At 38.5% G+C, this 17515-nt stretch overlaps 1 protein-coding gene across 1 annotated transcript in view; it reads left to right on the top strand.

The window, feature by feature from the left end:
• Positions 1 to 17515, top strand: part of LOC137236631 (serine protease snake-like) — a 31193-nt gene that overhangs the window by 5022 nt on the left and 8656 nt on the right. The window lies entirely within an intron of this gene.

A 17515-nucleotide genomic window follows, 5' to 3' on the forward strand; every position in this document is an offset into this window, starting at 1 on the left:
TCCGTTAACACGATAACTTGAGTAAATTTTGAGGTATCTTGATGAAATTTGGTACGTAGGTTCCTGGGCACCTCAGATCGCTATTTAAAATGAACGATATCGGACAATAACCACGCCCACTTTTTCGATATCGAAAATTTCGAAAAATCGGGAAAGTGCGATAATTCATTACCAAATATGGATTAAGCGATGAAACTTGGTAGGTGAGTTGAACTTATGACGCAGAATAGAAAACTAGTAAAATTTTGGACAATGGGCGTGGCACCGCCCACTTTTAAAAGAAGGTAATTTAGAAGTTTTGCAAGCTGTAATTTGGCAGTCGTTGAAGATATCATGATGAAATTTGGCAGGAACGTTACCCTTAATACTATATGTCTGCTTAATAAAAATTAGCAAAATCGGAGAACGACCACGCCCACTTTTTAAAATTTTTTTTTTTAAATTCAAATTTTAAAAGAAAAGTTAGTATCTTTACAGTATATAAGTAAATTATGTCAACATTCAACTCCAGTAATGATATGGTGCAACAAAATACAAAAATAAAAGAAAATTTCAAAATGGGCGTGGCTCCGCCCTTTTTCATTTAATTTGTCTAGGATACTTTTAATGCCATAAATCGAACAAAAATTTACCAATCCTTGTGAAATTTGGTAGAGGCTTAGATTCTAGGACGATAACTTTTTTCTGTGAAAAAGGGTGAAATCGGTTGAAGCCACGCCCAGTTTTTATACACAGTCGACCGTCTGTCCTTCCGCTCGGCCGTTAACACGATAACTTGAGCAAAAATCGATATATCTTTACTAAACTCAGTTCACGTACTTATCTGAACTCACTTTGTATTGGTGTAAAAAATGGCCGAAATCCGACTATGACCACGCCCACTTTTTCGATATCGAAAATTACGAAAAATGAAAAAAATGCCATAATTATATACCAAATACGAAAAAAGGGATGAAACATGGTAATTGTGTTGGTCTATTGACGCAAAATATAACTTTAGAAAAAAACTTGGATGTGACACCTACCATATTAAGTAGAAGAAAATGAAAAAGTTTTGCAGGGCGAAAGCAAAAGCCCTTGGAATCTTGCAAGGAATACTGTTCGTGGTATTACATACATAAATAAATTAGCGGTACCCGACAGATGATGTTCTGGATCACCCTGGTCCACATTTTGGTCGATATCGCGAAAACGCCTTCACATATACAACTAAGGGACACTCCCTTTTAAAACCCTCATTAATACCTTTAATTTGATACCCATATCGTACAAACACATTCTAGAGCACCCCTGGTCCACGTTTATGGCGATATCTCGAAAAGGCGTCCACATATAGAACTAAGGCCCACTCCTTTTTAAAATACTCATTAACACCTTTCATTTGATACCCATATCGTACAAACAAATTCTAGAGTCACCCCTGGTCCACGTTTATGGCGCTATCTCGAAAAGGCATCCACCTATAGAAGTAAGGCCCACTCCCTTTCAAAATACTCATTAACACCTTTCATTTGATACCCATATAGTACAAACAAATTCTAGAGTCACCCCTGGTCCACGTTTATGGCGATATCTCGAAAAGGCGTCCACACATAGAACTAAGGCCCACCCCTTTTTAAAATACTCATTAACACCTTTCATTTGATACCCATATCGTACAAACAAATTCTAGAGTCGCCCCTGGTCCACCTTTATGGCGATATTTCGAAAAGGCGTCCACCTATAGAACTAAGGCCCACGCCCTTTTAAAATACTCATTAACACCTTTCATTTGATACCCGTATTGTACAAACGCATTCTAGAGTCACCCCTGGTCCACTGTTATAACGATATTCCGAAAAGGCGTTCACCTATAGAACTAAGGCCCACTCCCTTTTAAAACCCATATTGTACAAACGCATTCTAGAGTCAACCCTGGTTCACTTTTATAACGATATTCCGAAAAGGCGTCCACCTATAGAATTAAGGCCCACTCCCTTTTAAAATACTCATTAACACCTTTCATTTGATACCCATATAGTACAAACAAATTCTAGAGTCACCCCTGGTCCACCTTTATGGCGATATTTCGAAAAGGCGTCCACCTATAGAACTAAGGCCCACTCCTTTTTAAAATACTCATTAACACCTTTCATTTGATACCCATATCGTACAAACAAATTTTAGAGTCACCCCTGGTCCACCTTTATGGCGATATCTCGAAAAGGCGTCCACCTATAGAACTAAGGCCAACGCCCTTTTAAAATACTCATTAACACCTTTCATTTGATACCCATATCGTAAAAACAAATTCTAGAGTCACCCCTGGTCCACGTTTATGGCGATATCTCGAAAAGGCATCCACCTATAGAACTAAGGCCCACGCCCTTTTAAAATACTCATTAACACCTTTCATTTGATACCCATATAGTACAAACAAATTCTAGAGTCACCCCTGGTCCACGTTTATGGCGATATCTCGAAAAGGCGTCCACACATAGAACTAAGGCCCACTCCTTTTTAAAATACTTATTAACACCTTTCATTTGATACCCATATAGTACAAACAAATTCTAGAGTCACCCCTGGTCCACCTTTATGGCGATATTTCGAAAAGGCGTCGACCTATAGAACTAAGGCCCACGCCCTTTTAAAATACTCATTAACACCTTTCATTTGATACCCATATTGTACAAACGCATTCTAGAGTCACCCCTGGTCCACTGTTATAACGATATTCCGAAAAGGCGTTCACCTATAGAACTAAGGCCCACTCCCTTTTAAAACACTTATTAACACCTTTCGTTTGATACCCATATTGTACAAACGCATTCTAGAGTCAACCCTGGTTCACTTTTATAACGATATTCCGAAAAGGCGTCAACCTATAGAATTAAGGCCCACTCCCTTTTAAAATACTCATTAACACCTTTCATTTGATACCCATATAGTACAAACAAATTCTAGAGTCAACCCTGGTCCACCTTTATGGTGATATTTCGAAAAGGCGTCCACCTATAGAACTAAGGCCCACGCCCTTTTAAAAAACTCATTAGCACCTTTCATTTGATACCCATATAGTACAAACAAATTCTAGAGTCACCCCTGGTCCACGTTTATGGCGATATCTCGAAAAGGCATCCACCTATAGAACTAAGGCCCACTCCCTTTTAAAATACTCATTAACCCCTTTCATTTGATACTCATATAGTACAAACAAATTCTAGAGTCACCCCTGGTCCACGTTTATGGCGATATCTCGAAAAGGCGTTCACACATAGAACTAAGGCCCACTCCCTTTTAAAACACTTATTAACACCTTTCGTTTGATACCCATATTGTACAAACGCATTCTAGAGTCAACCCTGGTTCACTTTTATAACGATATTCCGAAAAGGCGTCCACCTATAGAACTAAGGCCCACTCCCTTTTAAAATACTCATTAACCCCTTTCATTTGATACCCATATAGTACAAACAAATTCTAGAGTCACCCCTGGTCCACGTTTATGGCGATATCTCGAAAAGGCGTTCACACATAGAACTAAGGCCCACTCCCTTTTAAAACACTTATTAACACCTTTCGTTTGATACCCATATTGTACAAACGCATTCTAGAGTCAACCCTGGTTCACTTTTATAACGATATTCCGAAAAGGCGTCCACCTATAGAATTAAGGCCCACGCCCTTTTAAAAAACTCATTAGCACCTTTCTTTTGATACCCATATAGTACAAACAAATTCTAGAGTCACCCCTGGTCCACGTTTATGGCGATATCTCGAAAAGGCGTCCACCTATAGAACTAAGGCCCACGCCCTTTTAAAAAACTCATTAGCACCTTTCATTTTATACCCATATAGTACAAACAAATTGTAGAGTCACCCCTGGTCCACCTTTATGGCGATATTTCGAAAAGGCGTCCACCTATAGAACTAAGGCCAACGCCCTTTTAAAATACTCATTAACACCTTTCATTTGATACCCATATCGTAAAAACAAATTCCAGAGTCACATGTGGTCCACGTTTATGTCGATATCTCGAAAAGGCATCCACCTATAGAACTAAGGCCCACGCCCTTTTAAAATACTCATTAACACCTTTCATTTGATACCCATATCGTACAAACAAATTCTAGAGTCACCCCTGATCCACCTTTATGGCGATATTTCGAAAAGGCGTCCACCTATAGAACTAAGGCCCACGCCCTTTTAAAATACTCATTAACACCTTTCATTTGATACCCATATCATACAAACAAATTCTAGAGTCACCCCTGGTCCACCTTTATGGCGATATCTCGAAAGGGCGTCCACCTATAGAACTAAGGCCCACTCCCTTTTAAAATACTCATTAACACCTTTCATTTGATACCCATATTGTGCAAACGCATTCTAGAGTCACCCCTGGTCCACTTTTATAACGATATTCCGAAAAGGCGTCCACCTATAGAACTAAGGCCCACGCCCTTTTAAAATACTCATTAACACCTTTCATTTGATACCCATATCGTACAAACAAATTCTAGAGTCACCCCTGGTCCACCTTTATGGCGATATCTTGAAAAGGCGTCCACCTATAGAACTAAGGCCAACGCCCTTTTAAAATACTCATTAACACCTTTCATTTGATACCCATATCGTAAAAACAAATTCTAGAGTCACCCCTGGTCCACGTTTATGGCGATGTCTCGAAAAGGCATCCACCTATAGAACTAAGGCCCACGCCCTTTTAAAATACTCATTAACACCTTTCATTTGATACCCATATAGTACAAACAAATTCTAGAGTCACCCCTGGTCCCCGTTAATGGCGATATCTCGAAAAGGCGTCCACACATAGAACTAAGGCCCACTCCTTTTTAAAATACTCATTAACATTTTTCATTTGATACCCATATAGTACAAACAAATTCTAGAGTCACCCCTGGTCCACCTTTATGGCGATATTTCGAAAAGGCGTCCACCTATAGAACTAAGGCCAACGCTCTTTTAAAATACTCATTAACACCTTTCATTTGATACCCATATCGTAAGAACAAATTCTAGAGTCACCCCTGGTCCACTGTTATAACGATATTCCGAAAGGCGTTCACCTATAGAACTAAGGCCCACTCCCTTTTAAAACACTTATTAACACCTTTCGTTTGATACCCATATTGTACAAACGCATTCTAGAGTCAACCCTGGTTCACTTTTATAACGATATTCCGAAAAGGCGTCCACCTATAGAATTAAGGCCCACTCCCTTTTAAAATACTCATTAACACCTTTCATTTGATACCCATATATTACAAACAAATTCAAGAGTCACCCCTGGTCCACCTTTGTGGCGATATTTCGAAAAGGCTTCCACCTATAGAACTAAGGCCCACGCCCTTTTAAAATACTCATTAGCACCTTTCATTTGATACCCATATAGTACAAACAAATTCTAGAGTCACCCCTGGTCCACGTTTATGGCGATATCTCGAAAAGGCATCCACCTATAGAACTAAGGTCCACTCCCTTTTAAAATACTCATTAACACCTTTCATTTGATACCCATATCGTAAAAACAAATTCTAGAGTCACCCCTGGTCCACGTTTATGGCGATGTCTCGAAAAGGCATCCACCTATAGAACTAAGGCCCACGCCCTTTTAAAATACTCATTAACACCTTTCATTTGATACCCATATCGTAAAAACAAATTCTAGAGTCACCCCTGGTCCACGTTTATGGCGATGTCTCGAAAAGGCATCCACCTATAGAACTAAGGCCCACGCCCTTTTAAAATACTCATTAACACCTTTCATTTGATACCCATATAGTACAAACAAATTCTAGAGTCACCCCTGATCCACCTGTATGGCGATATTTCGAAAAGGCGTCCACCTATAGAACTAAGGCCCACGCCCTTTTAAAATACTCATTAACACCTTTCATTTGATACCCATATTGTACAAACAAATTCTAGAGTCACCCCTGGTCCACCTTTATGGCGATATCTCGAAAAGGCGTCCACCTATAGAACTAAGGCCCACTCCCTTTTAAAATACTCATTAACACCTTTCATTTGATACCCATATTGTGCAAACGCATTCTAGAGTCACCCCTGGTCCACTGTTATAACGATATTCCGAAAAGGCGTCCACCTATAGAACTAAGGTCCACTCCCTTTTAAAATACTCATTAACACCTTTCATTTGATACCCATATAGTACAAACAAATTCTAGAGTCACCCCTGATCCACCTTTATGGCGATATTTCGAAAAGGCGTCCACCTATAGAACTAAGGCCCACGCCCTTTTAAAATACTCATTAACACCTTTCATTTGATACCCATATTGTACAAACAAATTCTAGAGTCACCCCTGGTCCACCTTTATGGCGATATCTCGAAAAGGCGTCCACCTATAGAACTAAGGCCCACGCCCTTTTAAAATACTCATTAACACCTTTCATTTGATACCCATATTGTACAAACGCATTCTAGAGTCACCCCTGGTCCACTGTTATAACGATATTCCGAAAAGGCGTCCACCTATAGAACTAAGGCCCACGCCCTTTTAAAATACTCATTAACACCTTTCATTTGATACCCATATCGTACAAACAAATTCTAGAGTCACCCCTGGTCCACCTTTATGGCGATATCTCGAAAAGGCGTCTACACATAGAACTAAGGCCCACTCCTTTTTAAAATACTCATTAACACCTTTCATTTGATACTCATATCGTACAAACAAATTCTAGAGTCACCCCTGGTCCATCTTTATGGCGATATCCCGAAAAGGCTTTCACCTATAGAACTAAGGCCCACTCCCTTTTAAAATACTCATTAACACCTTTCATTTGATACACATATCGTACAAACAAATTCTAGAGTCACCCCTGCTCCACTTTTATGGCAACATCTCGAAAAGGTGTCAACCCATAGAACTAAGGCCCAATCCCTTTTAAAACACTCATTAACACCTTTCGTTTGATACCCTTATTGTACAAACGCATGGTCCACCTTTAAAACAATATCCCGAAAATGCGTCCACCTATAGAACTAAGGCCCACTCCCTTTTAAAATACTTATTAACACCTTTCATTTGGTACCCATATCGTACAAATAAATTCCAGAGTCACCCCTGGTCCACCTTATGGCGATATTTTGAAAATGCGTCCACCTATAGAACTAAGCCCCACTCCCTTTTAAAATACTCATTATCACCTTTCATTTAATACCCATATCGTACAAACAAATTCTAGAATCAGCCCTGGTCCACCTTTATGGCGATATCTCGAAAAGGTGTCCACCTATAAAACTATGGCCCACTCCATCTTAAAATACTCTTTAATACCTTTCATTTGATATGCATGTCATACAAACACATTCCAGGTTTACCCGAGGTTCATTTTCCTACATAGTGATTTTCCCTTATTTTGTCTCCATAGCTCTCAACTGAGTATGTAATGTTCGGTTACACCCGAACTTAGCCTTCCTTACTTGTTTTTATTTTGGTGTTGTTTTCATAACAAAAATATAACAAACTGGGTAATAGTCTAGTTGTGGGGTCGACTGCAAATACGCTACCAAAAATATCGAGAGAGGTGTCAAACGACGCGTCTTGACATCAGTATTTATTTTTTTTTGTGGGTACCACAAAATTATCAACATTACAACAACCACATGAAAATTTTCCAAATTTCTTTTCCAAATATCTCTTGACATATCCAAAATTGTTTACCTCCACTTTCGGATTTGCCATCCTGGATCTAAAACGCGTCTTTTGATACCCCTCTTGATATTTTTGGAAGTCTATTAAGAGTGTCATGCTGTCGTATAGAATTACCAAATATATTACAGTTTGTGGTAAAAGTCTAGTTGAGGGGTAGACTGCTAATACGCTAACAAAAATATCGAGAGAGGTGTCAAAAGACGCGGGAACAATAATCCGAAGGCGAAAAAGAAAAATTTTATCTCTGTCCGGAGATATTTGCAGTTGAAGTTGGCGATTTTCGTGTGGTTGTTGTTGTGTTTGTACCCACAAAAAAATTGTGCATCACCGTGGCGGTAGCCACGGTTATACCACACATGCGGACTTCGCATGGCGTTATTTTTTATAAGCGCGGCCGAAGGCCTGCAACGCAGAAAGGTGTTCTGCGCAAAAATACTATGGATCCCACCCCTGCACAGTGTTTCGTGTAGAACAAGCTAGCTGGACAAAAAAAAACAAAGTTCTTATTCCAAGAAAAGTGTAATGAGAAATGAAAGAAAACAAACAAAATAACGGGATTTTTGCTTTTTTTTGAGATTTTTGCTCATATATATTGAGTAATTGAAGTAAGAAGGCAGGAGTGGCCGTAAAATGCATCGATTAATTGGCAAAATTCTTGTTGAATATTAAGATTCATATTTCTTTTAAGTGAACACTTTTACATAATTTTTTTGATGGATTCTAAGCTCGAAGGTAAGTAAAATTTTTTAATAGTAATTCTTTCATAATTAAAGTATTTTCAATATATTTAACATTCCGTTATTAAGAAGAAAAGGTATTTTTTCCCTATATTTTTAACTTTAGGGACAAAAAAGTTACATACATCCGCGGACATCCGGGCTTAATTTTACATATGTTATAGTCGCAAGTATTCTCTAATAGTCGAAAGAAAAAACCATTGCGAGTTCTTTGCACATCTATTTTTAATTTTTTTTTTGTAGATTTAGTTATCTCTACATATCAAATAGAATGTATGTACGTACCAGCTCCGACGAGATATTTGAACCTTTAAAGCTGATCTACAAACGGCAAAACCAATTCCCTGGTACATGGAACAAGCACGTAGCCATAAAACATACAAAAATAAACGCGCAAGGTCAACAAGAGCACACCAAAAGCAAAAAGGCGAAGATCATTGACTTCAACCTGCCACAACCTACCGCACCAGTCACCAAGGCATAAAAACAGGTACATACTATGGATTGATGAAGACCAGGCTTCGGCAATACCAATGACAGCAACACTGCTCGTAGGTTTTTCGAAAATTCTGAGGCTAGTGCTGAGATTACGGGATTGGATGTAACGCTCATCAAAAGATTCGACACTCTCCTTCGCGCATTAGCATCTGGGTACAATATAAATATCCAAAGATTTGAAAAATTTGCGGTCGAGACAAAAAAACTATACATAGATCTCTATCCATGGTTTAATATGCCTGTTACAGTTCATAAATTCTTAGTAAATAGTACTGAAATTATAAAATCAGCAATTTTACCTATTGGTCAACTTTCCGAGGTAGCACAGGAAGCCCGTAACAAAGATTTGAGACGATTCAGGGATTATAACACACAAAAGCAGACGCGTGAAGCCACGAATAGAGATCTTATGAATATGTTGCTTATAATATCGGATCCTTTAGTTAACTGTTTTAGGGAGATACCTAAGAAAAAATTTAAAAGTCTGACTTCAGAAGTCTTAAATTTACTGTCCCCCGATAATGTTGAGGAGTCAATAAATACCCCAGTTGTTTCAAGCTTTCACAGTAGTGTTGACTATTCCACAAGTGACTCATCCAATGAAAGTGATGATAGCGAATAATAACATAATTATAAAAGATAACCTACCCTATAACTTTTTGTTGGATCAGGTTTTATTCAATTTAAATCTATTGTCTTTTCTACTTTGTATGATACTTTACTTTTAAGTTTTTGTAATAAGTAATTTTGACATAATTAACTTAATTATTTACATTGTTATTATTATTATTGTAATTCACTTTTACATTCCTGACTGGTACTATAAAATAATTCTGTAAAAATTGTAGTGCCAGGATAAATACTCATATAAATACAAAATATGTATGTACATATGTAGAGTCACTCACATAAATAAGTAGACACCCCTTTTTGGATAATTCTTACAATTTTCGCTTTCGCAAATTTATTTTAACTAATTTCCCATAAGAAAATTTGTCACGATCTATAACAAAAACTAAATTATATTTAAAAAATTCGACGAATTTTTATAAAAATTTTAATTTTTTTTTCCGAATTTTTAGAATTTTTTAGAGTATTGAGATTTGTATTCCATTCAATTTAAGTACAATAAAGTAATATTCTTAAGTCCTTTAAATTTTTTTTGGACTATGTCACTTATTGACATGAGTTACTGTATATGAAATAAGCAAATGTATGCATATGAAGTAAAATTTTGGAAAAAAATAAAAAAAAGAACATATGGCGGAAAAAAATGACGTAGTTGTAATAAATGACGGCATATGAAACGGAAAATCTCATAAAATAATTTTGTCCAGCTAGCTTGTTCTACACGAAACACTGTGCCCTGGTTTCGAAGGTATCCGCGGGTCTTTTTTCGGTTTTTCGTTAATATCTTTTGAACAATCTAAAATTTTTATTTTCCGCATTTGGATTATTGTTGTCGAGGTCAATACGAGTCTTCTGACACCTCTCGCAGTATTTTTGGACTCGTATTACCAGTGTCATGCTATCGTATAGAAGTACCATATACTTTTGCGTTCTAACCTTAATGTTATGATATTTTATCCAAAACCGAATTTTTTATTGGTGGAAATAACCAGAAAATAAGAAATCTCAACCGTCAACCGCATTCTAGAATTTTTAATTCAAAAATTGTATTGTGGTTTCCCGCAAAAGGAAGCATCAGGCCACGATCCTCTTCTGAGGAATTTTCTTCAACAAATTGTTTAGAAGAATGTATCAGCGTCTGCGCGACGAGAAGAAAAACCCAACTTACCGCCAAGGTTTTCGGAAGAGATACTATCTACTAATAATAACAATTTGGTGTGATATATATCTGAGGAGATTAAGGTATAGCTTTCCATCTAATTCGAAGGATACTTATCGTGTATTCGTTTTTGTACGAACTGGCTCACCTAAATACATGTTTTGTGCAGACCCAAAAATTTATCTGCTAATTCGGACGAACTTTTGGTGCCAGGGTAATGCCGATGGACAATCAATACCATTTATACAAATTTTCTTAAATATTTTTGATGGATAGGTCAACACACTAGCTCTACACCACGGCGGCAGACTTTGACCGTTCAGCCGGTAAATTCCGCCTCCACGAACAATAATACTCCAACAGGCGTGGGCAAGTTATGGGAAGATCTCCACTGGGTTCGGAGAAGCAGCTGGGGGAATACTTTGATCTCTCTTGGTGCCCCCTGTTGGCGTCAGTTATCGCGAAACAGGGTTAGCTGGAGTGACTTGTTACGCAACGACCAAAATCTCCTTAACGGTTAAGCGCCAATTAAGCAAACGTATATGCGCAGTAAGAAAAACTAGGATTTTATAAAAGACTTTATTGTAAAACAAAAACTTCTTACAGAATGAAAAAAATATTTTATGTAGATGACAGAAATTACTCGGTTAGATTGCCTACTATTATAAATTTTTGTTACAGTGAAAATATAACAAAGTATTTTACAGTATTAAATTGATATCTCTAACAATTTCATAAGCATTTTATTTTTTTGGCATTAAAAAAAATGAAAAAGTCAAACCAACAATTTTTTTTTTTTTGTTTACTTTGCTTTGGCATTTCCACAAAGTTTAAGAGAGTGATTTTAAAATTTTTTTAAAAATCAAAAAACCATTATGGCCGCCAAGAAGAGTAAATGGTTTTACCTGGTAATATTTATACCATGAAAACAAGTGAATTTGGTGGGATTGGGATCTACATGTTTTATGCCGACAAGACAAGTGAATTTGGTGGGATTGGGATCTACATGTTTGATGCCGAGAAGACAAGTGAATCTTCGCTGAGAAGCGAAAATACACTATAAAACAAAAAGTTTTGTTGCCGATTTTCGGTAACTTCTTTTTTTAGTTGCGTATTTTATTTATTTAAAATTTGAATTTAACAACAGAAGAAAGACAGCACCCCAGTGGGTATGGGACTTAGAGTATACCCGCGGCAGGTATGCCTGTCATAAGAGGCGCCTACAATACCCAAATGATTTAGGGGTTGTGTAGCGCAGCCATTTCAGGAGGTTGCCAGCGCAATTTATAGATTTTCCAACCCAAATGTAACTCTCACATACGCATGGCGAGTCCTGTTTCTTTCTGGCGACCTTAAGCTCATCATGGAACTAGGGGTTCAATATGATCATATTAAATCGTTCCCGAGATGGTCGAGATTGTACCTTAATAGTGCTTGTTACCGGAACGTACCGGATATATATCCGGCAAAGGACCATGAACATCGATAATACACCCCAAAACCTTCGGGGAGTGTTTTTATCGCTACAACGACAGCAACAACAAAGCTAGTCGCCGAGCACAAGAAACACGGTTTATGTAAACATCACAAAAATTTCAAAGAGTTTTACAAAGATGTCATCATTAAAACACTTGCAATATAATGGTTAAGATTACATCTCAGAACAAAGGGAAATCAAAAAATAAAGTAACCCTTCAAACATTCTCGGAGCCCTCATAATTTTGGAATCTAATATGAGCCTCAAAGATATCATCATGATTAGCCAAGACATGTCCGACTTTGGTCACTTTATTTGAATTCATTGTCCATTATTAATTTCTTGAAAAAAATATGCAAAGTTAGGTTAGGTTGAACTGGCCGGTCCATGAGGACCTCACATAGACTGAATAAGTCCGTAGTGTTACCACAAATTTGTTTTAACGACCAAACTGAAAAACCCTATCAAAAACCAGGACCTATGTTATAAAATAACTCCGTCCTCTTGGCAAATACTCGAAGCTTCCTAGGATTTAAGCCACTTGTTGCTTCTAGATCTGACAGCTGTATCACTCCTAATAGCTGGAGTCTTAGCCTGACAAGCGCAGGACAAGAGCACAGAACGTGCTCGATCGTTTCCTCCTCCAGCCCGCACTTCCTACATCTGCTATCACTGACCAAGCCTAATTTAAAGGCATGTGACACCAGAAGGCAGTGTCCAGTCAGAATACCCGTAATTAGTCTACAGTCCTCTCTTTTTAATGATAGAAGCAACTTTGTTAGTCTAAGGTTGTAAGACCTGCACATAATCTTCTATACTTTACAGCCCCGCGCTTGAACCCACGCCTTTCCTGATTGGTCGATCATGTGCACCTCTCGCCTTCGCTTAATCTCGCCTTCGCTTATTGGGACGTCAACGGAGCAAGCTTCAAGGTATGCGCCCTTTTTAGCTAGTTCATCCGCTTTTTCATTGCCATCTATTGCCATATGCCCTGGGACCCAATATAGATGTCTCTCCAGGGACTGCTTACACTCTAATACGCATTTAGATGCTGTGGTATGCGAGATTATTGCCTTAATTGCTGCTTGAATGTCAATATAAAAGTTCACACGATTGCAGCTTGGGCTATTTTCTTCCAGGGTTTCTACTTCTTTGGTTACGGCTACTATTTCCGCTTGGAAAACACTACAGTAATCCGGCATTTTTGAAAAAAATATGCAAAGTGAGCATATAAATTTATTATATAAATTTTCTTTTAATTAATTATATTTTATTATTTTTATTAATTTAATTATATTCTTTCTTTTGTTGTAATGACTTGGTGAATTGGGTGATGCAAAGTCCGTGTTAAGCTGACATTGAAAGCGACTGTTTTATACTCAGTTGAGCAGAGCTCACAGAGTATATTAACTTTGATTGGATAACGGTTGGTTGTACAGGTATAAAGGAATCGAGATAGATATAGACTTCCATATATCAAAATCATCAGTATCGAAAAAAAATTTGATTGAGCCATGTCCGTCCGTCCGTCTGTCCGTTAACACGATAACTTGAGTAAATTTTGAGGTATCTTGATGAAATTTGGTATGTAGATACCTGGGCACTCATCTCAGATCGCTATTTAAAATGAACGATATCGGACTATAACCACGCCCACTTTTTCGATATCGAAAATTTCGAAAAACCGAAAAAATGCTATAATTCATTGCCAAAGGCGGTTAAAGCGATGAAACTTGGTAGATGGGTTGACGTTATGACGCAGAATAGAAAGTTAGTAAGATTTTGGACAATGGGCGTGGCACCGCCCACTGTTACAAGAAGGTAATTAAAAACTTTTGCAAGCTGTAATTTGGCAGTCGTTGAAGATATCATGATGAAATTTGGCAGAAACGTTACTACTATTACTATATATGTGCCAAATAAAAATTAGCAAAATTGGATGAAGAACACGCCCACTTTTTAAAAAAATTTTTTTTTTAATTCAAATTTTAACAAAAAATTTAATATCTTTACTGTATATAAGTAAATTAAGTCAAAATTCAACTCCAGTAATGATATGATGCAACAAAATACAAAAATAAAAGATAATTTCAAAATGGGCGTGGCTCCGCCCATTTTCATTTAGTTTGTCTAGAATACTTTTAATGCCATAAGTCGAACAAAAATTTACCAATCCTTCTCAAATTTGGTAGGGACATAGATTCTATGACGGTAACTGTTCTCTGTGAAAATGGGCGATATCGGTGGAAGCCACGCCCAGTTTTTATACACAGTCCACCGTCTGTCCTTCCGCTCGGCCGTTAACACAATAACTTGAGCAAAAACCGATATATCTTTACTAAACTTAGCCCACGTACTTATCTGAACTCACTTTATCTTGGTATAAAAAATGGCCGAAATCCGACCATAACCACGCCCACTTTATCGATATCGAAAATTACGAAAAATGAAAAAACTGCCATAATTCTATACCAAATACGAAAAAAGGGATGAAACATGGTAACTGGATTGGTTTATTGACGCAAAATATAACTTTGGAAAAAACTTTGTAAAATGGGTGTGACACCTACCAAAATGAAAAAGTTCTACAAGGCGAAATCAACAGCCCTTGGAATCTTGGCAGGAATACTGATAGTGGTATTGCATATATAAATAAATTAGCAGTACCCGACAGATGATTTTCTGGATCATCTGGTCCACATTTTGGTCGATATCGCGAGAACGCCTTCACATATACATCTAAGGGCCAGTCGCTTTTAAAACCCTCATTAATACCTTTAATTTGATATCCATATCGTATCATTCTAGAGTCACCCCTGGCCCACCCTAATGGCGATATCTCGAAAAGGCGTCCACCTATAGACCTAATGCCCACTCCCTCTTAAAATGCTCAGTAACACCTTTCGTTTGATACCCTTATCGTACAAACATTTTAGAGTCACCCCTGGCCCACCCTAATGGCGATATCTCGAAAAGGCGTCCACCTATAGACCTAATGTCCACTCCCTCTTAAAATGCTCAGTAACATCTTTCGTTTGATACCCATATCGTACAAACATTCTAGAGTCACCCCTGGCCCACCCTAATGGCGATATCTCGAAAAGGCGTCCACCTATAGACCTAATGCCCACTCCCTCTTAAAATGCTCAGTAACACCTTTCGTTTGATACCCATATCGTACAAACATTGTAGAGTCACCCCTGGCCCACCCTAATGGCGATATCTCGAAAAGGCGTCCACCTATAGACCTAATGCCCACTCCCTCTTAAAATGCTCAGTAACACCTTTCGTTTGATACCCATATCGTACAAACATTCTAGAGTCACCCCTGGCCCACCCTAATGGCGATATCTCGAAAAGGCGTCCACCTATAGACCTAATGCCCACTCCCTCTTAAAATGCTCAATAACACCTTTCGCTTGATACCCATATCGTACAAACATTCTAGAGTCACCCTTGGTCCACCTTTATGGCGATATCTCGAAAAGGCGTCCACCTATAGAACTAAGGATTACTCCCTTTTAAAATACTCATTACCACCTTTCATTTGATACCCATATCGTACAAACACATTCTAGAGTCGCACCTGGCCCACCCTAATGGCGATATCTCGAAAAGGCGTCCACCTATAGACCTAATGCCCACTCCCTCTTAAAATGCTCAGTAACACCTTTCGTTTGATACCCATATCGTACAAACATTCTAGAGTCACCCCTGGCCCACCCTAATGGCGATATCTCGAAAAGGCGTCCACCTATAGACCTAATGCCCACTCCCTCTTAAAATGCTCATTAACACCTTTCGTTTGATACCCATATCGTACAAACATTCTAGAGTCACCTCTGGCCCACCCTAATGGCGATATCTCGAAAAGGCGTCCACCTATAGACCTAATGCCCACTCCCTCTTAAAATGCTTAGTAACACCTTTCGTTTGATACCCATATCGTACAAACACATTCTAGCGTCACCCCTGGCCCACCCTAATGACGATATCTCGAAAAGGCGTCCACCTATAGACCTCATGCCCACTCCCTCTTAAAATGCTCAGTAACACCTTTCGTTTGATACCCATATCGTACAATATCGTACAAACATTCTAGAGTCACCCCTGGCCCACCCTAATGGCGATATCTCGAAAAGGCGTCCACCTATAGACCTAATGCCCACTCCCTCTTAAAATGCTCAGTAACACCTTTCGTTTGATACCCATATCGTACAAACATTCTAGAGTCACTCTTGGTCCACCTTTATGGCGATATCTTGAAAAGGCGTCCACCTATAGAACTAAGGATTACTCCCTTTTAAAATACTCATTACTACCTTTCATTTGATACCCCTATCATACAAACACATTCTAGAGTCACCCCTGGCCCACCCTAATGGCGATATCTCGAAAAGGCGTCCACCTATAGACCTAATGCCCACTCCCTCTTAAAATGCTCAGTAACACCTTTCATTCGATTCCCATATCGTACAAACACATTCTAGAGACACCCCTGGTCCACCTTTATGGCGATATCTCGAAACGGCGCCCACCTATGGAACTAAGGATCACTCCTTTTCAAAATACTCATTAACAGCTTTCAGTTGATACCCATATCGTACAAACATATTCTAGAGTCACCCCTGGTCCACCTTTATGGCGATTTCTCGAAAAGGCGTTCACCTATAGAACTAAAGTCCATTCCCTTTTAAAATACTCATTACCACCTTTCATTTGATACCCATATCGTACAAACACATTCTAGAGTCACCCCTGGTCCACCTTAATTGCGATATCTCGAAAAGGCGTCCACCGATAGACCTAAGGCCCACTCCCTCTTAAAATGCTCAGTAACACCTTTCATTTGATACCCATATCGTACAAACAAATTCTAGAGTCAGCCCTGGTCCACCTTTATGGCGATATCCCTAAATGGCGTCCATCCATTGAACTATGGCCTACTCTCTCTTAAAATACTCTTTAATACCTTCCATTTGATACACATGTCATACAACCACATTCCAGGGTTACCCTAGGTTCATTTTCCTACATGGTGATTTTCCTTATTTTGTCTCCATATCTCTCAACTGAGTATGTAATGTTCGGTTACACCCGAACTTAGCCTTCCTTACTTGTTTTAAATAACTTTTGAACAGTTAGAAAGAGTTAAATTTCGCAATTAATTTCTTATAATTGGCCGTGATGCGCATCCGTTGATACCACTTTCGACCATATCCGACCAATTTTCGACATGAACAATGAATCGCCTGAACAGTCTAAACGAGTAGAAAATATAGTAACGCGCCGGACGCCGCGCCGATATTTTTGACATACGGTGGT

This window comes from Eurosta solidaginis, chromosome 1, assembly GCF_040869045.1.
Source record: "Eurosta solidaginis isolate ZX-2024a chromosome 1, ASM4086904v1, whole genome shotgun sequence".
In the NCBI taxonomy this organism is placed as follows: Eukaryota; Metazoa; Arthropoda; class Insecta; order Diptera; family Tephritidae; genus Eurosta; species Eurosta solidaginis.